This window comes from Lutra lutra, chromosome 2 (assembly GCF_902655055.1).
Source record: "Lutra lutra chromosome 2, mLutLut1.2, whole genome shotgun sequence".
NCBI classification, from domain to species: Eukaryota; Metazoa; Chordata; class Mammalia; order Carnivora; family Mustelidae; genus Lutra; species Lutra lutra.
Genome location: NC_062279.1, coordinates 137,672,563 through 137,699,678, shown reverse-complemented (window position 1 = coordinate 137,699,678; position 27,116 = coordinate 137,672,563). Strand labels below are relative to the sequence as shown.

At 39.9% G+C, this 27,116-nt stretch overlaps 1 pseudogene; it reads left to right on the top strand.

The window, feature by feature from the left end:
• The first annotated feature begins 24,093 nt into the window (after positions 1–24,093).
• LOC125093414 (G2/mitotic-specific cyclin-B1-like) lies at positions 24,094–25,542 on the top strand (annotated as a pseudogene).
• Positions 25,543–27,116: the final 1,574 nt, after the last annotated feature.

Below are 27,116 nucleotides of genomic sequence, written 5' to 3'. Positions count from 1 at the left end.
AGAGGCAGAGGGAGAAGCAAGACTCCCTGCCAAGCTGGAAGTCCGACATGCGGCTCGATCTGAGGACCTGGAGATCATGACCTGAGCTGAAGGCAGATGCTTAACCATCTGAGCCACCCAGGTGCCCCTATAGAAATATTTCTTAAAATACAGAGGCGAACGAAGTGAAAAGCAGCAATGCCCATCACATCCATTCTCACTTCCTAACCCCAGTTCTGGCCCACCCAGTTTCTTACTGAAAACAAACCACTCACTGACAGTTGTTTGTTTGTTTGTTTGTTTTTTTTAAAGATTTTATTTATTTATTTGAGAGACAGAGATCACAAGTAGGCAGAGAGGCAGGCAGAGAGAGAGGAGAAAGCAGGCTCCCTGATGAGGAGAGAGCCCGATGCAGGGCTCGATCCTAGGACCCTGGGATCATGACCTGAGCTGAAGGCAGAGGCTTTAACCCACTGAGCCACCCAGGCGCCCCATTGTTTGTTTTTTTTTAATAAATCCCACCATATTCTATGCATACACACACACACACACACGCACTTTTTGTGTATTTTTCCTCAAAAAAAACCCAACAACTATACTATGCATAACTGAGTATCTTGAATGTTTTCCCATTTAACTACTGATGTATTTCATTCTTTTAAGTTGACTCATCTAGACACCACTATGTTCCATTGATCTGTCTATTTGGGTCCCAGAATCAAAGTATTTTAGTTACCATAGATGCATTTTAATATGATAGAATTATTCTTCCCCTTCATTTTTAGAGTTTTCTTGAAAATTGTCACATCTTTTCTTTCAAATGGATTTCACACACATTTTGCAAGTTCAAAACAGTAACAGGATGGAAGAGGAAAATCTACTGACATTTTGAATGGGATCATATTAAGATGATAGATGAATTTAGGGATAATTCACTTTTTTTGAGAGAGAGAGAGAAAGCAAGGGTGTGCCTGAGCTGGGGGTGGCACGGGGAGGGGCAGAGGAAGAGGGAGAGAGAGAATCTTACGCAAGCTCCATGCCCAGTGTAGAGCCCAGTGCAAGGCTAGATCTCACAACCTTGAGATCATGAACTGAGCAGCAAACCACAGTTAGACACTTAACCAACTGAGTCACCCAGGCACTCCAGGGATAATTCACTTCTTCATACTATTTAGTCTTGTTATCCCAAAACAAAAAGTACACAGTTTAGCCAGGAAAACATTTTTAAGAACTAGTAACATAGTGTACTAAGTGCTAAAAATAACGTATGTGCAGGGTATTACCGGTATGTGGAGAAGTGGAGAGGATGGGCACCTAATCCATCTTTGTGGCTGACTTTTGGATTAAAATCCGTCTTCCGTCATTAACTTGGTCCCAGTTCTGTCTTCCGGAGCTACCCTGAATGTGTATGATTTATCTTCATCCTGCCTGTTGAAGGAAATGTTCAGGTTTTGGGGCACCTGGGTGGCTCATTGGGGTAAGCGTCTGCTTTCGGCTTAGATTATGATCCCAGGGTCGTGGGATTGAGCCCCACTTAGGGCTCCTTCCTCCACAGGGAGCCTTCTTCTCTCTCTCCCTCTGCCTGCTTCTCCCCCTGCTTGTGCTCTCTCTCTCTCTCTGTCAAATAAACAAATAAAATCTTTAAAAAAAAAGAAAAAGAAAAAGAAAATGTTCAGGTATCTTAAGGCTTCTCCCAAATGAACATCACCAGTTTCTTAAATAACGTAATTTTCCAGACTCTTCATCCCTTCCTTCCTGTAGATACCGAACTCCTAAATTGTGGTGCCCAGAAGTTAACACAGTAGACCCCTGCCATATGAGGAGCTCTATCTGCCTTCTAGAATTTGTTTGAGGTTTCGCGACATACTTTTCTTGAGGCACCAACTGGAATCACACAGGCTTTGGTGGAGGAACACATTCATTTACCATCCATACACTCATTCAACAAGTACTGAGTTGACGTTTGTGCAGGAATAATCCCAGAGTGAGTGTAGCTGATTTCCAGTCAGCTGCCTATGAGCCCAGCCCTGCTGTTCTCTACTTGGAAATGAGAAGTTGGGCGAAGATTCCCTGTGAGGGGTACCACCACCCAAGTATCCCGCTTTGCACGCTGTATTTCTTTTTCCTTTTTCACTGTTCTATCGAGGTATAATTGATGTACAGTACACTGCACTTTTTTAAATTGTATACTTTGATTAGCTTTTACATAACGTATAAATCTGTGAAATCTTCACAATCAAAATAATGAACGTATACATCACTCTCAAAAGCTTCCTCACACCTCTTAGTAATTCCTCCTTCCCGATCCTCTCATCCTCCTGCCCATCCCCAGGCAACATCTGATTCGCTTTCTGTCACTTAGTTTCTGTCACTAAGCCCTTTCTGCTTAGTTTGTATCTCCAGAATTTTACACACGTAGACTCGAATGTTCTCATTCTCTTTTGCCTGGCCTTTTTCATGTTACTGTGTGTATCAACATTTTGCTCTTTTTACTGCTGAATAGTATTCCATTGTATGGACAGGGCACATTTTGTTTACTCATTCATCTGTGGACGGGCTGGATTCCAGCTTCTGACTGTTCCCAGTAAAGCTCTTGTAGACATTCGAGCACAAATCTTTGTGTGGGCATATCTTTCACCTCTATGGAGTGAGTATCTAGGAGTGAAATGGGCAAGTACTGGGATAGGTATATGTTTATTCTCTTAAGAAACTGCCAAATTGTTTTCCAGAGTGATCGGATCATTTGCCAGCAGCAGTGAATGAGAATTATAGTGGTTCTTTTTTTTTTTTAAATACTGTTAACATTTTAGCAAATATCTTTTCAGACTCTTTAATGCACATGTGTATATGCATATTTTTATTGAGATATAATTGATATATACCATTATATTCATTTTAGGTATGCAACATAATGATTCACTATTTATATAAATTTCAAAATGATCACTACAAGAAGTCCAGTTAACATTACCACACGTCTAACAAATTTTTATTCTGTGATGAGGACTTAAGATCTACTCTCTTAACTTTCAAATATACAATACAGTGTTGTTAACTATAGTCACCATGCTGTACGTTATATCCCCATGACATCAATTTTATAAATATTTTATGGAATCCTGTACTTTTTGTCACTTTTCACCCATTTTCCTCACCCCCCTCCACTTCTAGCAACCACTAATCTGTTGTCTGTATCTACATATCTAGGTTTTGGGTTTTATTTATTTTTAAATTCCACATGTAAGAGAAATGAGACAGTATTTGTCTTTCTCTGTCTGACTTATTTCATTTAGCATAATGTCCTCAAGGTCCATCCATGTTGCAAATGGCAAGATATCCTTCTTTTATAATTATTCTTTATCAACAATCATTCTGTATCACCTCAAACACTTCATATCATCCATCTTTTTATTTTTAGCCATTCTGGTGTGTGTGCATTGAGTATCATATTATGGTTTTAATATGCATTTTCCTAATGTAATGATTTTGTGTGTATTTGTTGCCTGAAAATCTTCTTTTGAGAAATATCCATTCAAATATTTGCCCTCTTTTTATTGGGTTGCTTTTCTTCTTATTATTGAGTTATAAGGGTCTTTTATATTATATATTCCAAATACAAGTCTTTTGTTGGATATATGCCTTGCAAATATTTTCTCCAAGTCTGTGGCTTGCTCTTTAATTTTCCAAATAGTGACTTTGAAGAACAAGTTTTAAATTTCAGTAAAGTCTAATTTGTTTGTTTTATCTTTTATATTTTGTACATTTTGTGTTCTATTTAATAAGCATTTCACAAATCCAAGGTTACTAAGATTTTCTCCTATTTGGCCTGGAGGTTCCATCATCCATTTCAAGTTAATCTTTAGATATGGTGTGAGGAAATGGTCCAATTCCTTTCTTCTTCCCTCCCCCCTTCCTTCCCTCCCTCTCTCTCTGTTTTTCTTCCATCCTTCCTTTCTTTAACCCTCCCTTCCTTCTTTCCTTCCTTCCTTCCTCCTACTCTCCCTCCAAGCCCTCCTCCCTCTCTCCCTTCCTCCCTCCCTTCCTTTCTTCCCTTCTTCCTTCCTCCCTTCCTTCCTTTTTCGTTTTCTTTTCTTTCCTTTTCTTTTTCTTTCCTTCCTTTCTTCTTTCTTTTTCCTTCCTTCCTTCCTTCCTCCCTTCCTCCCTTACTCCCTTCCTTCCTTTTCTTTTCCCTTTTCTTTTCTTTTCTTCCTTTCTTCTTTCTTTCTCCTTCCTTCCTTCCTTCCTTCCTTCCTTCCTTCCTTCCTTCCTCATTTCATTTTTTCCCTTCCCATATGGTTATCCATTTGTTCTATCACCATTTATTGAAAAGGTTGCCTTTCTCTACTGAACTGCCTTACACATTTATCAAAAATTAAATGCCCATTGAGGGCTTATTTCTGGGCTCTATTCTGTTCTATTTTTTTTTTTTTTTAAGATTTTATTTACTTATTTGACAGAGAGAGAGAGAGAGAGAGAGATCACAAGTAGGCAGAGAGGTAGGCAGAGAGGGGAAGCAGGCTCCCTGCCAAGCAGAGAGCCTGATGTGGGGCTGGATCCCAGGACCCTGGGATCATGACCTGAGCCAAAGGCAGAGGCTTAACCCACTGAGCCACCCAGGCACCCCTCTATTCTGTTCTATTGATCTATGTAGCTTTTAATACCTTTACCAGACTATTTTAATTATGATATCTTTACAATGACACTTCAAATGATATAGCCCAATTCCCTATTTTTCAAAGTTGTTTTGGGGATTCTAGGTCCTATGCATTTCTGTATAAGTTTCAGAACTAGGTTGCCAATTTCTAGTTTTTTGAAAGCTTGCTGGGATTTTATTTAGATTGCATTAAATTTACACTACTTGGGGATAATTTATGTCTTAGTAATGTTGAATCTTTCAATCCACACACACACTATATCTCTCCTTTCATTAAGTCTTTAATTTCTCTCAACAGTATTTTATATTTTTGAGTATGGGTCTCGTACACCTATTGCCAAATTTATTCCAAAGTGTATCTATTTTTACACTCTTGTAAATGGTACCCTTTTTTAAACTTCTAATTGTTCGTGGCTTGTACCTATGAAAATGCAATTGATTCTTTATCAGTGTTGTATCTTAAAACTTGCCAAACTCACTCATTAGTTCTAGGAATTTAAAAAAAATTTTTTAAAGATTTTATTTAAATTCAACTTAGTTAACTTAATAGTATATTATTAGTTTGAGGGGTAGAATTTAGTGCTTTATCACCTGCATATAGCACTCCATGCTCATCACATCATGTACCCTCCTTAATGCCCATCACCCAATTATCCCATCCTACTACCTACCCCCCCACCACCAACCCTCAGTTTTGTTCTCTATAGGTAAGAGTCTCTCTGTTGTTTTTTTTTTTTTAAGATTTTATTTATTTATTTGACAGAGAGAGATCACAAGTAGATGGAGAGGCAGGCAGAGAGAGAGAGAGAGGGAAGCAGGATCTCTGCCAAGCAGAGAACCCCATGCGGGACTCGATCCCAAGACCCTGAGATCATGACCTGAGCCGAAGGCAGCGGCTTAACCCACTGAACCACCCAGGCGCCCCGAGTCTCTCTGTTTTTATCTTGTTGTATTCTTCTTTCCCTTCCCCAATGTTCATATGTTTTGTTTCTTAAATTCCACATATGAGTAAAATCATATAGTTTGTAATTATTTCTAAGGATTTTCCACATAGATGATTATGTTGTAGGCAAATAAGAAGTTTTACTTCTTCCTGCCCAATATACCTATTTCACTGGCTATTACCTCCAACACAATCCTGAGTAAAAGGGGTGATAGCAGACATTTTTGTCATATTCCTGATCCTACGGGGAAAGCAATCCATTTTTCACTATGAAGTATGAGCTTACCTATAGGGTCTTTGTAAATGTCTTTTATCAGGTTTGGAATTTTGCTGAGAATTTTTTTTTTAGAAATGAATTTTATCAAATGCTTTTTATGTATTTATTGAGGTGATCATATGGTTCTTTCTTTCCCTCTTTTCTCTCTTTCTTTCTTCCTTTGTCTGTCAATATAGTGAATTACATTAATTTTTGCATGTTAAAGCAACTTTGCATTCCTAGGATAAACTCCACTTGGCAATGACATATTATCCTTTCTATTACTGGATTCAATTTGCTAAAATTTTATTGAGAATTTTAAAGTCTGTTTTCATGTGGGGTACTTGTAGTTTTCCTTTATTGTAATGTATCTGTCTGTTTTGATACCGAGGTAATACTAGAGTCAAAAAATGAGTTGAGAACTCCATTTTCTGGAGAAAATTGTGTTTAGTATTAATTATTCCTTAAATATTTGGTAGATTCACCAATGAAATAACCTAGGCTTGGAGGAGTCTTTTTTGTGAGAAGGCTTTAAACTGCTAATTCCATTTCTCTAGTCTAAAGTCAGTTTTGCCCCCAGTACTCTGTAAGTATTCTATCTGATGCCTCATGTGCTGAGGTTTTCTCTCTCTCGCTGTTGGGAACGTGAACTATTCCCAGCCTGTATGATCTCCACAAATTGCCATCTCTACTCTCTTTGAGAGGTCCTTCTAGTCTCAGGTTATGTTCTCACACCCATGCACCAATCAGCATTTAGATGATGACTCAAGGGGTACACTCTGTTGACTTCTGGGACTCTCTCTCTCTGTAAATTCTCTTCTCTCTGACCCACTGACCAATGAGTTTAAGTTACCTTGACGTCCTTGAACTCCCAACTCTATCTTCTCAATTTAGGGAGATTGCCAGTCTTTGCCTGGGTTCTCCCTCCCTGTACTGTGGCCTGAAAACTTTCACCAGGCAGAACACCTGGCAACTGTAGAGGTCATCTCTTTCTCAGTGATCACTTTCCTGTGCTGCTTGCGGTCCAATGTCTGGAAAAAAAAAAAAAATGTTCCATGTATTCTGTTCTGTGTTTTTAGTTATTTGAGGTATATAGGAAGATAAATCTGGGTTTTGTTGATTCATCTTGGCCAGAAGCATCAATCCCTTTTGTGTTTCTATTAGTGTAGATTACGAATGCTTTGACCCCCTTTAGAAGTCAAGTTTTACCTAGCTTGTGATCTATCACAACTCATAGGTTTTTCATTTTTAACATTCAAATTTGAAAAAAATAAACTCTCCCAGATCTTGTACTTATACAATTGATTGATCGACTTAAAGTCAGCTCTCACATTTACCCTGTTAAATTTCTTCATATTGATTTTGGTCCTTGGATCTTTTTGAATCTTGTGTCTACCATCCATTCTACTGTCTATCTCATTATGAAATGAATATTTATCAGTACCTGTTCTTCTCGTGGATATAGGGGTTACAAACACAGTTCTTGTTCTCATGGAGTTGACATTTTGGGAGTGGGGGAAATACACATTTAACAGATAGAAACAGATACACAATATAATTATTTCAAATAGCGGCACATGCTATAAAGAACTGAATACTTTAGGCAGAGAATAACCAGGGTAGGGGAGTGGCTGCCTTACCTTAGGTTTTCAGGGAAATTCTTTGTTATGGGTCCTTGGCTGCAAAAAAACGAAGACAACTCTGCTTAACTTAAGCAGAAAATACATTTTGGGGAAGACTTTCAGGTGACCAATAACATTGATACATAGGCTGCAGAACTCAACTTCAGCCGGACCAAGAGGAGGTACAACACAACCAAGATAAAATCACACAGTAGTCTGCACAGTAGCCCAACATCAACCAGCCCCACCACTGTTAAGAGCACCACCACTGGCCAGCCGTCACTGTGATGAGCGCCACCAACCTCAGATACTACCAGCATTCTACTGGACTCTCCATGGCACCAGAGCTGCCATGAAAACTGCAACATCCACTGCCCCCAGGCATCACCGCTCCCTGAGATTGTAAACCCAGGGTGAAGAACAGATAAGCTGCATTCGAGTCATGTGCCCATGTCTTAGTGTCCACAGGTAGGGAAAGAAAATATCTGACCCTTGGAAGTTTCCAGGGTGGGAGCCAGGAATGTTCAGTTTTCAGATAGATAATAGACAACGTCTCTATAGCTTCCTTAAAAAAGTTACATTTGAAGCAATATATAAATAATCAGAAGAATCAGCCATATGAAGATCTGAAGAAAATAGGGGTCCCTGGGCGGCTCGGTGACTTAAGCATCTGACTCCTGATTTTGGTTCAGGTCATGATGTCACGGTTGTGAGATCAGACTCCGTGCTTAGCGGGGAGTCTGCTGAAGATTCTGGTTGCCCAACCCCCCGTCCCCCGCCTGCCCAAGCTCTTTCTCTCTTAAATAATAAATAAATCTTTTCCTAAAAATCTGAAGAAAATACATTCTAGACCAAGAGAACAGCAGGAGTAAAGACTAAAAAGAGGTAAACTTTGTGTTTCTAAGAGATATAAAGTCTCTGGATGGCTGGAACATAGTAGACAGAGGAAAAGAGACAATAGACAAGATCCAAGAGTTATCAGATGCCTGGCATGTATGACCTTAAAGATTATAGAAAGAACTTGCAGAGTATTTTTATTGCACTAGGAAATCATTGAAGGATTATAGGAAAGAAAGAAAGTGATATGACCCTTCCTGGTGGTGTGTATTTAAAATTTAGAAATATATATATATATATATATGCACACACACACACACAGAAACATATATATATATATATTACTTCAATTTTAAAAATGTTATAGCAACATTAAGGCATTCTAGGAAAAATAATTTTTAATTCTATCCTATTGATACTCTTCATTTCTGCCTAGTCCCTTCGAATTTTGCCTGTATGCAGATCTAGTTATATATCTCTGCCTAGTGTATATAGACTTTTCTACATTGCACTCTGTTTATTGAAGAGTGTATACTATGCATTGTTCAACCTAGGAATGATGCAGTACTGCAAGTTTCTCTTCACAAACGTTCTTTAGGGTGAACATTTAGGAATGAGATTACAGAGTCACAAGATAAAAAGTTTTATTCTAAAATGCAATATGTCGTGCCATAGAGCTTCCTGAAAGAGTTGCATTGATTTCTAATGTTACTCAAGTCCACAGGCATATTAGTTTCACCAGTTATATAACTGCTGATTTTGCAGCTGTAATTTTATCCAGGCTGTTCTCATTTTCATTTCTTTGGTAACTACTGCAGCCCAAGCTCACTGAAGCCACAAGGAAGCAGTGAGTGGGGCAGTAGGAAGAAGTGAGAGGGGAGGCTTTATTTCTCGTGCCCAGCCTCCACGCCTAGGACTGTGAAACCACATTACTCTGTCCCTTGCTTGGGATTCCTGACATGTCCTACCAGTGGCATCTCCTTTACTGTGGCTCCATTGATGGTGGCTTCATGGTTGGCTCCATGCCTCAGCGATCCCTCCCCCTCTATGACTGTCCATATGTCCTCTAACTTACTTGGTAGGTAGGGAGCTGCTCCTCCCTTCTGTGCTTCCAATGTTAAGTTACTGAAATGGGAAAAATTCCCACCATCCCCACAGCTGCTGTGTTTGCTGCAAAGAGTGCTTCCCGGTGATTTCTGTTTTCTTACAGAGATTCAGTCATTCATTCATCTAACAACTAATTATTCAGTAGTGTATCAGTCAAAATCCCAGCAGGAAACAGATGGTACCTTCAAACTGGGTAACTGAGAAGAGCTTAATAAAGGGATTATTTGCAAATATGGGCAGGAGTTAATGAAACCAACAAGGGATGATATAATGCCCAGGAAAGGGCAAGAAATAGGATCTGTTGCCACCTAAAGGGTCAAGAGGAGAGAGTGGATACAGAAAGCCAGCAAGAGTAGCTTGATGGAGAGGAGCTGTGCCTTGAGAAGAGGGATAAGGGCAATCCATAGCAAACCAACAAGTAGGACATCAGGGGAAATCGTACCCCAGTTTCAGTCTCCTCCTTCCACCTGGCCACAGCCTCCATCGGTTGAATCTGATCAGAGGTAAGAAAGCCAAAGAGCCTCTTTAATGGAGTCAGGAGTTGGAGGACACATCGCAGCATCACTGTTCATGCAGATAAAACTCCTGGGATGAATGGCCTGAGCTTCCCATGATGACTGACATAAACAGGAATAAAGGCCATGCTGGGGTTAGTCTGGACAGTCTTAAACAATGATGGCCCTGAGGCTGCCAGTGTTTGAAAGGGATGGAGGGAAGAGTGACGGCCCTGTCCGTAGGGAACAAAGTTCTTGCCACATCCCTTAGCTCTTCATAATGATGAGGAGATATCTGGGGAGAGGCAGTGGTTTCCTGAACATGAGAGATCCAAGGGCTACTTAGATGCTCAGACCAGTCATACTGTTACTCTTTATTTTGCTGTGTTCAAGCACCCCATGGCCTCCCACCGCCCACTCACTGTCCCTACATTAAGAATGTGCATGCCACTTATTTTGTAACTAGCAAGGACTGGTTCAGGGTGCTAGAGTCAAGGGATACGTGCTATGAATCTTCCACTCAAAAAAGGCTTCCAATTTGGTTAGGGAGATCTGGCTATACAGAAGCACATAATTAGAATTCAAAATAACCAACACAGTCAGAGAAATACACAGAGGATACTATGGGGGCACAGAGGCCTTCAGGTGAGCATCTCTTCTCTGGGCAGGGATTCTCAACTGAGAGCCTACTGTTGAATGGTGATACTCAGAGATTCTTTGAGACCCCCACTGCTCTGCAAAGTATGAACTTCCTTTCTGTGAATGTATCTTTTAAATATATTTTATATTTCTTCTTTGTGAACTTTTGTTTCTATTCATGTTTTTTCTTAGAAATTTAAATCCAGCTTTTTAGGTATTATAGATATTACTCTGTCATAGTTGGTGCATATCTTTTTCAGTCTGATTTTTTCGCCTTTTAATGTTAGTGATGTTATTTTGCACTGTGTAAGTATTTTTAAAGTTTATTTATTCCAACCTGTCATTTGTCAGTCTTTCTGTTTAGATTGCTCATGTTTCCTTATGGCTGAGAACATTATCATTCCTCTGCAGGTCCACAAAGATTTTATTCTATTTTCTACCAGACTTTCATATAATTTTGAATTATGTAGCACTTTTAATCTACTTGAAAATGATTTTGCATGTCCTTTAACGTAGGGGCACAAATTAATTTTTCTCCCAAATATTTTAACATTTTCTATACATCATCCAGCTTACTAATAAAACTTTAGGAAAGTCCAGAGCCAAGTCTGCCACCCAAATCATTAGGAGCTTCCTTCTGGACTTACACTAATCCATTAATCAATATCCTTGGTGATTCTCCTAGATCATCCATTCAGTATGGGTCTTTTGCATGGTAATTGCCTCATTCCTGCCATAGATGGTAAGTTTGGTGAAGGCAGGGATCACTCACACATCTCCACCACCTAATAAAATACCTTACACATTATTTATTCGGCACCATAAGCATTTGTGGAATGAATGAATTTTTTAAAATAGAAATAATTAAATCTACCCACTAGCTTAATATTCATCTTCCTATAAGTCCATAAGGAAAATATGAAAGCCTCTCAAAAAATCAATTATATGATTCCCTGGACACGCTAATCTTATCAAAAGAGAAAATTATGTTAGGTTCAATGTATCCCTAGTGGATGCACTCTGACTTCCAATAATCACTGCCCTCTTGTCTGAGTGCTCACAAAACATCTGTTTAATAATCCTTTCTAGAACCTTGTCTCAAATCATCAGCAAGCCTTTCGATTTCCAGAATCCATTCTCACCTTGCCCTCACCCCTCTTCAAAAATGAGAACAGGGACCATGTTTTATTTGACTTGGTTTCCTCGTTGCTGAGCAGCATTCTGAAAAATCAAAAGCAGTTGCTTAGTATGTGTTTAATAAATGAGTGAATGAAAAATAACTGGTTATCATCCTTTAAAATCTTCTAGACAGGTTAAATGAAATTATTCAAATAAACAGGTAATGTTGGGTAATACCCTCCAACCAATCACACACAACAAATGCACGCAACAAATCACACCTCTCGGTGTGATGTAGAGGCCGCTTTTTTTTTTTTTTTTTTTTAATTTGACAGAGAGATCACAAGCAGGCAGAGAGGCAGGCAGAGAAAGAGGAGGAAGCAGGCTCCCCGCTGAGCAGAGAGCCCGATGCGGGGCTCGATTCCAGGACTCCGAGATCATGACCTGAGCCGAAGGCAGCGGCTTAACCCACTGAGCCACCCAGGCACCCCAGGAGGCAGCTTTGAAGGTGCTCACTGCCTCGGCAGGGGGTCACGGGGAGGCAAAAGCAAGGAGCTAGTCCCAGAAGGGAGTTCTGACAACCAGGAAAAGTGCTTCCTGGTCAGTGCGGCAATCCTCAAGTTTAGATCCTTTGAGCAAGATGTGTCCAGGTTGGGCAATGTTTGCAGAGATGTGGCTTCAAATCCGATTCGCTGTTGTTTTGAGGACTTTTTATTTTATGCCTTTGCCAATAAAAAAGAAAGAAAGCAAATTCGTGTGCGTCACAATGTCTTCTCAGGTCTGGCCGCCCGTGCAAGAGTCCAAGTTGAATCACCAGGCTTTGCGCGTGCCGCAAGAGTATTCTTAAAATAAAATGGAATAAGTAAGTAAGTCATCTGCCTTTAATATTTAACTGAATTCTTAAAGTTATTGCACACGGATGGCGTTCAGTACCGTTTGTCAGAAAGCGGAATCAAGCTAACGTTACTGAAGGGCAGGAGGAATGTCCTCCAGTTTAATGAAGCATCCGTATTAAATTAGAATGAGTAAATTTGCCATGGAGATTCCGATAAGCAATACCAAATCTAAGCAGAGGCATGAACGCAAGGCGAGCGCTACATTCGGTAATGATGTGCTCCAACCAAGATGATCAGTCCCCCGCATTGGCCTAGAGACTTATCCGCACAGGTGAAGAGAAGTGGGTGCTCAGAGCAAGGCTTCCCGTCCGCTGGTGACCCGCAGCAGGGGGCAAGAGAGGGTCTTGCTTGCTCACTTGCTCCCTCCTCACCTCCCCAGAGGACTCTGCCTACAAAAAGCAGGGGGCTTGTGGGCTGTTTGCTGACACCTGCCCTCTACTTTCCACCTTTCTGAAGAATGTTCCTTGATCCTCCTCTGGCGGACACCTGGCTCTTCCTGAGATCATGTCTTCCCCTGTAGCTGTCTCAGGTGGTCTGGTAGTCATTTCCTCCTCACGCCATGGAGCCAGAGGTGGAACAGGTGTTCTCCATGTTCCACTTTGTTGCTTTGAGGCTGCGCTTCCTCGAGAAAATACTCAGCTTTGAACCTCACTCGTCACCACCACCTAGTCTCAGCTCTCTACCACCTCTCGTTCCTTGAAGATTTGAGCAGCCAATTCACTATCGGTGTCTTCAAAGGAAGTCCAGTTGTTATTCACGTGACGTCAACAAACAGATATTCTTTTCAGTATCTTGGCCTTTTGGTTCCTTCATCTCCTTTTCCCAATGGCTTTGTCCTTCCTTCGATCTCTGCTACTTGTTTCTACAGTCGTAACTTTCACATTCTCACTATAAATAATTGCAACACACCCAAAGTTAATTTCACAGATCCTACTTTCTTACCCCACTCCCCATTATCTTTTGAGCTTTTTCTGTCTGGTACCCCAACACAATCTTTCCATATCATCGGGACTTCAACCCAATGCTTTTGTTGCCTTCTACTTTTCCACCCCCTTGATGTCCTCTCTCCCCTCCCCATTCAGTTTAAATTTGGTAGCTTATCTTTATAACCATCCCTTTGCATGTAGACTTGACTCCCTTGCCCCTCTCTCCCTTGTACTGGCTGGGCTAACCAAAGCCCTAGTTAAATTTCAAGTCTGCTTACTGGTTCTTTATACTCTCACAGCATGGCCAGACTAACACCCAACCATGCTGACTAATTTCATTTAAATTCTTTGTCATTAACCCCAAGTAGTCCTTGATATTGCCTGGTACTCATCCTGGTTCAATATCATTATGCTCCTAGACGGCCAGTTTATGTCTTCTATCTCTTTAAACCTCCAACATCTCCCCAATCTGTGCCCTCAGTGGATGGTGCTGTTTCCTATGTCACTGAGAAAACGGAAGTGATTCTCCCAATACCACATCCAACCACTACCCACCTGTGCCCATATAGTCTACCGTTGGGTCTTATCTTGTCTGACCTACCCAAGGATATTAACCCAGCAAATGTCCTGTTTTTCCTTGAGCAACATGAATTGTCCCCCTACATGGAATAAGTCTCACTAGTGTACAAGCATGTTGTTATTTTCCCATTTTAAAAAAAAAAAAAAAGCTCTCACGACTCTACTGTCTACTGTATCCCATTTATCTCTTTCTCTTGACAACAAAACCTAAGACTTGGCTATTTTCACTGCATGTAGTTTCTCCCTTAAACCCACCTTTCCCCACCATCACTTCATCAAAACTGCTCTAATCAAGTCACCAATGACTCCACACTAGTCAGGTCCAATGGGCAGTGCTTAGTCCTCATCTAACTGATCTATCAGCACCTTTTCTAACTATGTATGCCTGGGGAGTCCACCGTATACTGTGTGTCTCAAGAACAGAATGGGGTTCTGGTTTTATGAAATTAAATTTGTGGAATATGAACAAACCAAACTCATCTATAAGAATGTGTCATGTAACTACTCACCCATCTGCCTTCTCTGAGTTAACGATGATTTATGACAGAGCAGTAGTAAAGAATGTTAATTGGCTTCATTTTAGTATACTTAGATTTCTTGCCAGGGACTGTGGATTGATGGGGGAAAGCTTTAAGGAACACTGACATTTTTGTTTTCTATCTGAAATGGCTCTTCCACTCTTCCATCTCTTTCAGAATTTAGAATCACAGAATAGTTTTAGGCTTGGAGTGTTCATACAGAACAACTATCTAACTTTTCATGTGATAGAGAAAGTCCAGGAAGGCTAAACAACCTTCCCAGGTTCTCATAGGCCATTAGTGACCCATTTGAAATAAAACTTCCCTCCAAGTTTAATGACATTTCTATCACACTTGCTGCTGATCTGCTTCCTTACAGTTCTCTCAATGGCCACATTCTGTAGAGACAGCCTCCATTCACTTTCCAAGGAATCCTGTTATTCTCTTGGACTATGCAGGGTCTTTAAGTCTGGCATCCTTTCCAACCTACTTGCAGCTGATAGGTTTTCTAACAGTTTTTTTCAATGTATCTGTTCTGTACTGATACATTTCACTCACTTTGTAGGTCCAGGTTCACTCCTGGATGGTCTGGGATCTTTGGTTTCATCAGCGAACATACTTCATTTATCAGGGCTAAATCTGACAGTGGCTCTGATTTGTTGCTTTGCCCTCAAGTTGTAAGAGAGATATGTTTGGCAGAATCCCAGAGTGCGTTCCAAACAGGGCCAAACAGAGCTTAAAGACGTTCTGGATTGTGCAACCGTTCCTAACTTAAAATCCTAGACTGGCTGCTTGTAGAGCTGTTAGTCAAATGCAGTTGCAGTGCTCCTGTTTCCATACTGGAGGGAGCCCTCTGGCCTCTGAACTCCTTGACCTTGTGCTCCTGAGCCAGCTCCTGAGCTGGCTGAGTTGTTTTGCAACTAAGTTGTTTTTGTATTTATATGTATAGTCCAGAAGATGGAAGGAGAGATAAGACAGTTTCCCTCCCCAAAACACAAATGACAGACCTTTTAGGACAACAAGAAGCAAGGACATCTCAGTGAGATAAACAAGTTCCAAGAACAAAAGAAAACTTGCTGAGAGCCATTACCGTACCTAAAGAAGGACTGTGTCAAAAGGGGGCTCTTAATAGCAGCCATAATGAAAATGAATGCTTACCTTTGTGCCAAATACTATTCTGGACTCTTTATATGTATTACATTATATGAATTACATTTTATCATCATAACTCTGTAAAATAGACACTATTGTGGACTGGAAACCTGAGGCACACAGATGTTAGGTAGCTGTCAAGTTCACACAGCTAATACGATGATAGGACAAGATTTGAACCAGGTCCTTACTCCAGAGTCTTCACCTTGAACCACTGTACGTGCCGGCTTTCTGGAAGCCACAAACAGGAGAACTCTCCTCAGCAGAGCCAGCTGAGGACCTTGGGACAAATTATTTCCCTCTGACCCTATTGGCCAGGCCATCCCTTCAGTGAAGGAGACATCGTTATGGTATCTCAATGAGGGAGCAATTCTTAATAGCATCCATTTCTCGGAATCTCCATTTTTAAAACAGAAGACTGTAATTTGGCCTCTCACACAGCTCCTCCTACAAAGGGAGAATGTAAAGGAACCATGGGCATTCTAGTTTTTTGCTCAGACTTGGTGGGGTTTGGTTCACATGAACCTGACAGCTCCTCAGAACTCACCCTGAGGATGCTGACAGCTCAGACGCAAGGCTAAGAGCCAGAGGCTCCGAGGTAGTGAGTACCACCCCAGGCAGATCCAGGTGCTGATTGTTCCTGGAAACTGCAGACATCTTGGCATCACAAACCTTTTCCTTTGAAGCTTCAACTGTTCTACCTTATTAGATTGGTGGCTTCTTGATGGAAACTATATCATGGTTTAGATGTCTTAGTATTCCTAAGACACTGGAATGTCACTGCCCTGCCCACACCCTTGGGAAATTTCAGGTTCTTCAGCTGACTCCTAGCTGTCAGAACTGAGTCTCTGTGCTGAGGTCTTCCCCCACCCCCCAGAACAGCAGAAGGTACCCAGCAGGCTGGAATTGCCTGGTAATTAATCTACTCCCCTCCCAGAAGTCTTCAACCGATGAGTCTTAGGAATAGGTATATAAATACCCCAGCGCTCTCCTCCTTCAGGGGGATAATGCTGAGGTCTGTACCCCACCATTTTCCAGCAGGGTTAAGTTTCAGTCACCCACACTGGTATCTAGCTTAATGACACACCCTTGTTGCTTCCCAATCCCCACCTCGCTTCCCAACTCTTCTAGAACATCCAGGTCCTGGAATCTGTGTTTCAGAGTCTGCTGTGGTGGAAAGCCAAACTAAGACAAAGGGCAAAGGCAGTGATGGTTCCAGGACACCCATCGTGGCCAGCATCGTGCTGGGATTGCTACAGGTATGACCTTATTCACTCCACTCCACACCAATGGGACACAGGGAGCTCTTTCATAGATGAGAAATCTGCAGTGTTCACAGTCACGTAGCTGCACAACAGGCAAGCCGGACACTGAATACTCCCCATTCTTTTTGGCCTGATGGCCATCCTGTTTCCATCCGACCCTGTGGCTCAGTCCCGGCCTTCACATTCTGGAATCAAGACTCAAACATGTGTGAAATCAATTTGTTGGTATTTCTGGAATAGCCTCAGATGATCTGTCACCTATTACCTCTTCTGCGGATAGATCAGTAACAGTAAAACATGTATCCACCTAAGCAAGTGTTTTCAAAACCCCCTTTTCTCCTCTGTTCTGTCTCTCTTCCTGGAGATTGAGACTGCGCCAAAGTTAAGCCAGGGAGCAGGCATGACTCATTAACAGCCTGCTCAGCAGGCTGGTCTGTGAAACCCGGCATACCAACGGAAGACACAGACACAGAGGCAAGAAAGGAAGGAAAGCCCCAGAGGGGTGAAGACCAGTGCCCACACCTGCATACCTTGTTTCATTCCCACAAAAAATGTTTTGAAACTGTGGTGTGGACATAGCCTTAAGAACTCCCCTGAGAAAGACAGCTCGGTGAAGTTTTGGTGTCCTCTCGTGTTTGGCAAGTAGGTGGCCAGATTTCTATTTTTGTAGCTTCCCAGGAAAACTCTAATTTTTTCTCTCCAAATATCTCTTCAGGGTCAGTCAGTCCATCGGTGTTTACTGTATGTACCTACACGGAATATAAACTTGGGAGCATGGTCTTGTCCTCAAAAAAGTTTGGGGTCTCACAGCAGAATTTACCAAGCGAATTCTTCAGTTGAAGGAAAAGCCCCCACTCTCTCCATTGTCATGCCTCTCCTGGATCTCAGAACGGAGTGACTCCCTTAATCACCCAAGGACAGAACATTGCCAGTTCTGCTAACTTCTCAGTGATCATTTAGCAAGCGTCTCGCTTCTAGACAGGCCTCAACTCTGAAGGCAAGACAGGCGCTGTTGAATAGGGGCTCTCCATACAGATCACCTATGAAGACCCTCCCTCTTGATATGATGAGATAGATTGTCTGTTAGGGAGTAATTGTCCTATAGCCACTATTGATGAAACACTGAGAAACATGCTTAGGTTGCATTTACTGTCAGCCGGACTAGTGATGGCTCTGGGTCTTCCTATAAATTTTTTTTTTTCCAGCTGGGCTTTTTTGTGGTTTTGTATTAAAATAGACACTTCCTAATTAGACAGATCTCTGTCATGAGGATCAATCTGAGAACTTCTGCGGTATTTTCATATTAGATATCTCTTCCCAGATCAGTCCCGTGCTCTCCAGCTTTTCTAAATCATAACTCACTGCATAGCTCCTTAAGCAGGCAACGGCCACATAACTAGTAATTAGTGTCCTGTCAGCTGATATCAGCAGCATTAGTTTTTAGCGGCTGACATCAGCAAGTCCGTCATATATTTAAAGCTATAGCTACTCATAATTGTGATGAATACGTTGGAAATACCCAATTAATAAGAAGATTATTTTTCAAAAAAGAAAACCGTGTTTGGATGAAAGTATATACAACAAATTAAAATAAGAATTACAAGCCAAGTATCAGCACAAAAACGAGTCTGTAAGAGCCCACAGTCCTAGACAGTCTTCCAAGCTCTGGCACAGACATCTATCATAAATCCACAAACAAGTCTGCTCCTTTCTGATTAGAGGATGGAGTTGTTTGGTCAAGGCTATAGAGAACATCTGTTTTAATGACAGAAGTCAGTAGAAGAGCAGCACTCTGAGCCTCTCCATAATTTTTTTATTCATGGATGGCTCGGGAAAGAGTGAACTTTTTTTTTTTTTCAAATATTTTTTGATTAAAAAAGGAAGCAAAATAAATAGTCGACTCTTACTCTGAAGGAAGTGAAATACCATGGGAGGCTTGTGCTTATTTGAAAAATTCAAAATTGAAATTTCATAATGTTAACCTTATCTGAACAATAGCTGTATGTGCAGCTTTCAAAGAAGTTACAGATTAATGTGACCGAAATACAGAATAGGAAAAACAGAATTGTTCTGAAGAAATTAAGTATGAAGAAAAATACCTATTTTGTGATCAAAGTTGTTTTATGCCTAGGAAACAACCTGAGAAATAATGATTTTCTTTAAGAAACATACTTCATCTGTTATTTAACCTCTTCTATTCCCCCCCAAAATATTATCAAAGTGACATCTATTTTTAGACTTTGTTCTGAGGTTTTGCACCAAATTGATGATTGCTACACCTGCAAAGCCTTACCTATCAAATCGAGTTAGCAGGAACCAGATCGTAATTGCAACTAAACTTATCAGCCTCCAGGAAACTCAGCCTGCTGCCACCAAAATACAAGAGCTAGGATTTAATAAAAGAATCCCAAACAGGTAACATTTTTCTTTCTCCACAATTTAAGGCAGTGTTTGTTCATCATATAGAAATGGCAAATATGCATGTTGGAAATTCAGAAAACAAATATGTCAGGAAACATTTTATGCATCATTTAAAATTATATTTAAACAGTTCCCCAGCCATAAATTAAAGAAAGGTGAAATTACGTGCCTAAGCTTTCATAAATGTCCTATTCCAAATTCATAGAAATTAATAAATACAAATCAAATACAATTTATCTCTTTTTTTCATTAAGTAAAGCAGTAATTCACTAAGTCCAAATGAGAATTACAGACACACTTTATTAGAGGGATAGTGACACCATATTACTAGAAATGTTAGGAACACATTTGATGCGTTGCTCAAATGAACAGGAATAAATTAGAAATAGCATGTATATTTTATGACATGTTAAGAGTTTTTCTTTCTTGTTTAATCCACTCCTCTTTTCTTGTAGTTTAACCCTTCCCCTGGGGCAACGAATGCTCTCTGTTCATGTCATAAACCAGTTCAGGATGGCGCGATGGGTAATAAACCCTGGGCAAAGGATAATAAGGACTATTTACCTACTTGGGCAAGATCGAGGAATAAAATGTCGAGCCTTCACTAGCCCTTTTTGTTTGTTGACCTGTGCACACTTCTAATCCTGCAGATGTTTCTGAAAAGAGAGTCTGGCCAAGGGGACGTTTGTGATAGTGGTTTGTAGTTACGGGCTGTGGATCGTACCCAGGGATCTCTATCTGCTCCCTGGCTAGTGCCGCCGGGACTGGACAGTGAGATGAAGAGCTGAGACGGGAGAGGCCCAGGGATGTAGGTTATTTTCTTTGTTAAAAAGCAGGGTTTGGGAGCACCTTGGTAGCTCAGTTGGTTAAGTGACCTGGGATGAAGGGCTGCATCAGGGAAATCCGTGCTCAGCAGGGAGTCTGCTTCTCCCTCTCCTCCTGTCCCTCCCCTCTACTTGAGCTCTCTCTGGAGCTCGCGCTCTCTCTCTCAAATAAATAAACAAAATCTTTTTAAAAATAAAAATTAAATTAAAAGCAGGGTTTTTTCAGGTCATTAAATTCATGTTTGTTAAAATTTAGAAAATACAGAAATAGATTTAAAAGTAAAAATCACTGATCATATAATCACTCAGAGATAACTACTGTTAAATTCTGGTGTGTTTCTTCCTAGTCTTGAAAATTTATATAAGACAAAATTTGGAGTATACCTTATATCCTTCTTTTATTCGTGGGCATATTTCATATTATTAGGTATTCCTCAAACACATGCTTTTTATTGGCTACTTAGTATTTATGTGTTGTTACATAAATATGTGACTTAGTATTATACATACTGTTACCTATTGAGTCATCCCCTCTCCTTGGACATCTAGGTTGTTTCCGGTTCTTCAACATTCTTCATAATGCTATAACAAAAACATCCTTGCTTGTACATTCTTGGGTGTATCTTTGATTAATTCCTTGGGATAACTCCCTGTTATGGGAATGTTATTGTTATGTATTGTCAGATTAGTTTTCAAAATATGTGATGCTGATTCACATGACTAATGTCAGTAATTGAGGGTAAAATTTAATTGCAGCTGTGCTGGTACTTAGTGTTATACACTAAAAAAAATAAATGAAAATATAATTAAATTTTTATTTCTTTTCCTTTTAATTTATTGTTCTATAGTAGATGAATTCTGAAGCACTATTTTAATAGTTTTACCGTATTTATAAAAATATACATGATCAAAAAATAGAGAAAAATAGCAAAGATATCTATCTAGATATAACCATAGACAATCATTTAAAATTTTTTAACATTTCTGATATATACGATATTATGTACATATGAAATTATACTATACATAACATTTTGTAACCTTTTTCATTCAATAAAATATTTATTCATCATTCTGTATTGTATAAATATAAAAAATTTTATATATTTGCATAATAATTCATTTTGTACTAACATTTGCTTAACTAGTTTCCTATTCGTGGGTATTTGGACAATTTTGAAAAAAACAAACCCTTTGATACTCTTTCTTTTTCTTGATTTTAAAATATCTTATAATTTAAATAAAAGATTTCAAGCATACATGAAAGTATAAAGAATGATATAACGAACACTTCTATGCCTAGCACTGAGTTTTAACAAATCCCAACATTTTGTCATAGTTAGATCCAATCTTTTCTTAAAAGAAATAAAACAATATAAATATGATTAAATCTTTCTGTGTACCCTTTCCAACCGTATCACTTTTATTCCTTCCCTGAAGAAAAACTATTGTGTGGCATTCCAATGAATGGTTTTATAATGGATTAGATCTGTAAGTACTTAGTATACAACATAAACAACACATAGCCTTGGTTTTTGTTGTTGTTGTTGTTCTTAAACTTTATTATACTCTCTATATTCTCTAGCTTACTTTTTTAGCATTCTGTTTTTTTTTTTAAACTTTATCTACATTGAAACATGGAACTTGAGGTCATTCATTTTCACAGGTGTACAGTATTTCACTATCTGACTGTATTTGACAGTTTATACAGTTGTTCTTATATATTAGAGGTTATTTGGGTGGTTTCCAATATTTTTTCTATGACAAATAACCCAGCAATAAATTTCTTGTACATTACTCCTTGTGTAAGATTTCTCTCCGCTAAAGAATATTTCCTAGGAATGGGATCACTGGATGGTAAAATACAAACATCTTAACTTTGCTATTCAAATTGTTTTTTGTCACCCTGACAGTAACAAGAGAGAGTCTCTATTACAGTCAGACTTCTTATTCTTTCCAATTCAATAGGTATGAAATGGCATCTCAGTTTTATTTTCACTGTCCTGATTATTAGTAAGGTGGACCATCTTAATATATGCTTATTGATCACTCAGTTTTCTTCTGAAAAGTGTCTGTTTATATCTTTTGCCCATCTGTCTATTGGATTGCTTGTCTTACTAATTCTTCATGAGTTTGATTCATGGCAAATGTCTTCTTCTAGTCTACAGTTTGCTTTTTACATCTGTTGGGGTTTTGTTGTTATTGTTCTGAGGTTGTTCTTACTCTTGATGTTAAATTTTATTATTTTATTATTTTTTTTAAGATTTTATTTATTCATTTGAAAGAGAGAGAGTGTGCACAAGCAGGGGGAAAGGCAGATGGAGAGGGAGAAGTAGGTTCCCCACTGAGCAGGGAGCCTTCACCTGAGCTGAAGTCAGGTGCCTAATCAACTGAGCCACTCAGGTGCTCCTTGATGTTAAATTTTAAAATTAAGATATCATCACATTGATCAGCATTTCTTTATAGTTTAGAATCTTATGTCTTATTTAACAAATCCTTCCCTACACTGATTTGTCATAATAAAACTATCATATTTTCTTTCAAAATTTTGCTTTTCACATTTAACTCTGTAATTCATCAGAATGTGTGTGTGTGTGTGTGTGTGTGTGTGTGTGGTGTGAGGTAGGACTCATTTCTTTTCCATATGAACTGTGGTAGCCTGACTTATCAAATATTGATATTGATTTGTGATGCAACCTTCATCCTATCCCAAGTTTTCCATAGTCCAATTTCTGTGTGTTTTTATTTTGTTTCATCAGTTTGTCTCTCCTTGCCCTAATGTTATGCTATCTTAAATATTCCTGTCTGGTATTGGGTCAGGATTCTCTCATTTTGTTATTCTAAAATTTATTTTTACTCATTTTTGCCCTTTGCTCTCCCAAATAAATTTTAGGTTTAGCTTGTCAAGTTCTATGAAACACTCTATTGCAATTCTTACTGGAGTTGTGTTTACTTTTAGAAGGTGAATTTGGAAGAAATTGACTTCTCACTATATTAAGTCTTCTTATCCATGATCATAGCATTTCATGTTTTTTCAAGTCTTCTTTCATGTTCATCAACAAATCTTTTGTAAGTTGTAAATTCAAAATGTCTTATACACCTTTGTTATACTTATTCCTAAGTACTTACAGTTTTTGTTAATCTTATAAATGATCTTGTTTACCATATTTTCAAACTTATGTATAGAAATGCTATAGAGCTGTATTTTCATCTTATATCTACTGTATTTGGCAAAGGCTGGATTCTCTTTTTAATTTGAATATGTTGTCTGACACTTTTTTGACACTTCTTTTCATAGACATTCATGAAGTTTATCTAGAAAGTTAATTTTATTTCGTCCTTTCCAGTTCTTATTTCTCTATTCATTATTTTCATCTTATTGACTATTAAGCAGTAGGATAATACCAGATACCTTATACTTTTTTTCTTTAAAGTTCTAAAACTGCACAGTTAAGAAAAGGTTTTTTATTGTTTTTTTAATCTTTGATACCCATTATCGGTTTCATTTAGCCTTTCCTTCAACACAATTTTTATTCAGATCTTACCCTGTGCCATAGAATTTTCTAAGCAATGAGAATGGAGTGGCAAATATGACAAAGCTTTTCATGGTACTTATAAGATAGTGAGAGAAATATATATATCTGCACATGTGCACACACATTTTTCAGGAATTGATACATGATTTAAAGAAAAATAGAGCGGTAGGGAAATGCTTATTTTAGATAGGGTGTTCAGAGAAGGCCTGCCGGAGAAATTCACTTGAGAGCAGACAACTGAATAAGCCATGTGCGTTACACTTTGCAGGCTCTGAGATAGAAATCAGTGTGCAGATCATGAATTAAGAAGTGCCCTTAGGCCCGGCGTGCTGCGGCGGAACGGCTGTTGAGCTGCGCGGGGTTCAGGTCCCCGGCTGGTTGGTGACTCCCGTGCTCTGCTTCTCCCCACTGAGCTGCTGCCTGGTGAAGAAGAAGCCATGGCACTCCGGGTCACCAGGAACGCAAAAGTTAATGTGGAAAATAAGGCGAAGATCAGCATGGCAGGCGCAAAGCGCGTGCCTCTGGCCACGACTGCGGCCTCCAAACCCGGGCTGAGGCCGAGAACAGCCCTCGGAGACATTGGTGACAAAGTCAGCGAACAACCACAGGCCAAATTGCCTCTGAAAAAGGAAGCAAAATCTTTGGTTCCTGGAAAAGTTATTGCTAAAAAACTATCTAAACCTCTGGAGAAGGCACCCGAGCCTGTGCCAGAACCTGAGCCAGAACCTGAGCCCGTTAAAGAAGAAAAACTTTCGCCTGAGCCTATTTTGGTTGATACTCCCTCTCCAAGCCCAATGGAAACATCTGGATGTGCCCCTGCAGAAGAATATCTGTGTCAGGCATTCTCTGATGTAATTCTTGCAGTGAATGTTGTGGATGCCTGAAGATGGAGCTGATCCAAACCTTTGTAGTGAATATGTGAAAGATATTTATGCTTATCTGAGACAACTTGAGGAAGAGCAAGCCATCAGACCAAAATACCTACTGGGTCGTGAAGTCACTGGAAACATGAGAGCTATCCTTATTGACTGGCTAGTACAGGTTCAGATGAAGTTCAGGTTACTTCAGGAGACCATGTATATGACTGTTTCCATTATTGATCGGTTCATGCAGAATAATTGTGTGCCCAAGAAGATGCTGCAGCTGGTTGGTGTCACTGCCATGTTTATTGCAAGCAAATATGAAGAAATGTACCCTCCAGAAATTGGTGACTTTGCCTTTGTGACTGACAACACTTACACTAAGCACCAAATCAGACAGATGGAAATGAAGATTCTAAGATCTTTAAATTTTGGTCTGGGCCGCCCTCTACCCCTGCATTTCCTTCGGAGAGCATCTAAGATCGGAGAGGTTGATGTTGAGCAACATACTTTGGCCAAATACCTGATGGAACTAACTATGTTGGACTACGATATGGTGCACCTTCCTCCTTCTCAGGTTGCAGCAGGAGCTTTTTGCTTAGCACTGAAAATTCTTGATAACGGTGAATGGACACCAACTCTACAGCATTATCTATCATACACTGAAGAATCCCTTCTAAGTGTTATGCAACACCTGGCTAAGAATATAGTCATGGTGAATCGTGGGCTTACAAAGCACATGACCATCAAGAACAAGTATGCCACATCTAAGCACGCAAAGATCAGCACGCTGGCACAGCTAAATTCTGCACTAGTTCAAGATTTAGCCAAGGCTGTGGCAAAGGTGTAACTTGTAAACATGAGTTGGAGTACTATAATAACTGCAAATAAAATTGGCACCATGTGCCATCTGTACATACAAAAAAAAAAAAAAAAAAAGTGCCCTTAGGACCAACACCTGTGGGAGTGAGAAGAAGCAAAGAAGAGTGGGCAGAGAGAGAGTTGAGTTGCAGTGCAGGTCCAACAACAGCCTTGTCCATTTTGATAGGGAGCTCTGGGGTTGCAATCATCCCATCGAGGAGCTAGAATAAGTGGGAGCAGGGGGACTTGGCCTTTATACCCTTGCAAGGATCAGGCGTTAGATATGGCTATCTCAGGAAATAGCACAACCACAAACAAGGTGGCGTTCTTCAGCTAAGGCTAAAGAGGCCATCACTGCAGGCTGTTCACTGAGATTCTAGAAGGTGAGGTAACCAGACCCTTTAAAGGGAATCTGGCTGAGTATCACAGTTCATGTGAAGGGCTGGAAGAAAGGCAGTCTATGCAGGGGACAATAGAAGAAATGTTTAAAAAAGGCATGAGCCTAGTGTGTCCAAGAATCAGATAAAGAGCAGTGTGACTAGAAGGATGCCAACAGGGAGAACTGTAGGAGACAGGTCACCAAGGCAGTATTGGCAGGCCACGTAGGTGATGGCAAGAAGTTTGAAATTTATTCTGAGCACTGATAGAAGACTCAGGGGCGTCATAAGAAGGGACATGATTTGAATTGAATTACGTCTTAAGAAGTTCTTTCTGGCTGCTGTTAGCAGGATTGACTATAGGGCAGCAAGATGGGAAAGTGAGAGACAAATGGGGAAGCAATTAATTGCATAAGAGATTATGCTGGCTTGGACTGTGTTGGTAGCTGTAAAGGGGTAAGAACTGGTTGAATTAAAGAAGTGTTTGAAGATAAAACCAACAAGACTGAATGATGGAGGCAAGGTAGAGGGAAAAAGAGCAGTTAAGGATGACCATGCATTTCTGGCCCGAGCAACGGGTAAGACGGCGTTTCCTTTTGCAGAGTAAGGCAGGCTCTAAAGAGGAAAAGTGTTAGGTGTTGGCGGGGGAAGAAGGGAAACCAAGAGCTCTGCTTTGGACAAGTTAGGTTTGACATAGTTGTTTTCCGTTCCGTGAAGATGTCAACAAAAGGTTTGGAGCTGGATATGCCTTAGGATGTTATCAGTGCACATGTAGTGTTTAAAGGCACCGAGGATGGCAAGTATAAACAGAAGAGGGAAAATAAAGAGTATGGAAGGCTGAACACGGGGTTCTTTAACATTTACATATCAGAAAGATATGGTGGTACCAGCAAATAAGGGTGACAATGGATGACCACTGATCTAAGTGAAAAAACGAGGGGTGTGTAGTCATAGTGCCCAAAGGAAGAAGCGATTGCAAGGAGGGAGAGATCCTCTGTGTCAAAAGCTGCTAAGAAACTAAAATAACAATTTTTCCATTAAATTTGGCAGTGAAATGGTAAAGGTTATGGCCCGATGTCGTTGGGTTGAGGATAAAATATTAGGTGATGAAGTGGAGAGAGTGAACCTAGAAAAAAGTTTTAAGGAATTCCCTTCTATTCATAATTCACTAAGATTTCTTAAAACCTTAAATATTTTATTTTATCCCAACATATTTTTTTGCGTTTGTTGAGAATGATTTTTCTCTTTCTG